Raw genomic sequence first — 2,260 nt, 5'->3', positions numbered from 1 at the left:
CCTCCCCCGACGCTGGGTTGCAGCGGGGCGAGCCGCGGCCCTCGGGGGAACTGCAGAGCGCCTTGGCATAAGGCCGTAGCAGCTTTGTTGAGTGTGGTCTCTCCGCCTGCAAGGGGGTAGTGGCCTGGTTACCAGCCGAGGGGCGGAGGAGGGGCGAGAAGGTCTCGGTGGTGCCTGGCCCCCCTCTGGTGGGCTGTCAATAGCGACAGGGGCTACTGAGGAAGGTGCGGGGGGCATGGCTGAGCGGGCTGCTTATTGCCTTGCCATGGTGTCTGGGCAGAGGCGGGCTCTGCCGCACAAAGGTGTCGGTAGTAACTCCAGAAACAACACGGCGATGCAATAAAAAGTTATTACGGCTGTTTGGTTACCTTTGAGCAAGGGCAGAATAAAACCATCTTAAACATAGAGTGGGAGCTGATACACTGAGACCTTCCCAAATTTAACTTTCTTACCTGAAGAAACTTGCAAGTCCAGTGATTTCTGGAACAAGTGTCCATGATGCATCTTAGTGTTACTGTCAGGGGTCCCTTTATCTATAGGCACACGCAACTTTTGAGATACGCATCCATTTATCTTGTGGATATACATGCACATGATGCATCTTAGTGTTACTGTCAGGGGTCCTTTTATCTATAGGCACACGCAACTTTTGAGATATGCATCCATTTATCTTGTGGATATACATGCATGTATATATGTATATACATGTGTGTGTGTGTGTTGGAAGGGAATGCTGATTCATCTATTCTAAAGTTCCCAGATGTGCTAGAGTTGGTGTGCTGATTTGTACTGGTCCTTCTCCAGCAGTAAGTAGAGCTATGTATTTCTATTTACAAGGTGCTACAGAGAGCTCAAGTTCGTTACTGCTTTTTTATTTTCCTTAATAAGTGATGGAAATGCCATCAATATTTTCTGTTCTTCTTGCTCAAGAAAACCTAAGGAGGCACTTTAGGTCTTGTCATATCGTCAATGAACTTACCTATGTTGACATACATTCTTTAGGTAGAAGCATAAAAAGTTGAGAGCTGGAAGGCACTTAAAGAATTAATTTTGTCCAAACTGCCTGAGTCAAGGTAGGTGCAGTGAGAGAATGAAAGCAGGTTTCCCATCACGTGGACATCTAAAGAAGCGTAGGTAGAAGGAAGGCTTTCAAACTATGTCCAGTTTTCAATTTCGTAACTTCTTTTAAAGCTACAGAATGTTTATGGGTTTACTCTCACTATGTAAGAGATAAATGGTACTAGAGTTCCACCATCCTGAATTTCACAAAATGACCAGGAAGCAAGGGTTTTTTAAAGAAAAAAAAAAAAAAGCAGGGTTGGGAAGAGGATACTTGTTACATGTGCTAGCAGTGCACAAATCTGGGATAATTAAGAACAGACTACCTTAAGTCTGACCTTGTATTGATGCCCTGAGAAAATTAAGAGCTTTAATAATGGTAACTGTTTTTAACAAAGTTTTACATTATCTGTGACCACAAGATCTAGAATGCTTTATGTGACATAGCAACAGGAGGCAGGTGCTTTGTTCTTCCTTCAAGAATAAGAAATTAAAAGGCAAAAGATTTATGGATACTCTGTTGAGTTTCTTGCCATTGTAAGCTCATGCTTCATTAAAATTACACTCAAAACACTCCTCTTTTAAGGTCATACTTAGTCTTGAAACTCTGAGAAATAGCAAAAGCAGGAACAAACAGTAAGAAGGAGAGCTGAGATGAAAGATAAACAGAGCGTATAAGCTGCCTCTAATCTTAAGTTTTCTAGAAGAGTTACTTCAGAAGACTTCCAAATGCAGATAAAGCCTTAGAATAGATGGCATGTGGGTCTCTCCTCCCTCAAAATAGTCAGTGTGCTGAGGTAAGGACGAGATGTTAGATGCCTCCATCTGCGCTTATAGCAGCTAAGAGAGTTAACGGGGATATTGGAGTGTGTGAAAAGGGAGAGTGCAAGCAGTCTTTTCAGTCGTTCAGTTTTAAGTAATATGTATATTCTTAACCTAGAGAAGTCTGCTTCAGCTCATTGACTTGTTAACAACTTAGACCTTGTTAGAGCTGTTTTAAGTACAGCTGATACAGTGCATTTGTGGTGGCTATACTGACGCCATTTAAATGCTAGCCTGCATCCAAATTAGTGCTGTTCCCATGTTCCCATCAGTATTGGCTGGAATACTTTTTTGGGTATGTGTCCCACTTTTTTTCTTTTTTCTTTTTTCTTTTTTTTTTTTTTTTTTTTTTGGATTTTTCCCCAAAAAGACAGTCTGT

Source organism: Egretta garzetta, unplaced genomic scaffold (genome assembly GCF_000687185.1).
Source record: "Egretta garzetta isolate BGI_Z169 unplaced genomic scaffold, ASM68718v1 scaffold2, whole genome shotgun sequence".
In the NCBI taxonomy this organism is placed as follows: Eukaryota; Metazoa; Chordata; class Aves; order Pelecaniformes; family Ardeidae; genus Egretta; species Egretta garzetta.
Note: the sequence above shows the minus strand (reverse complement) of the source record.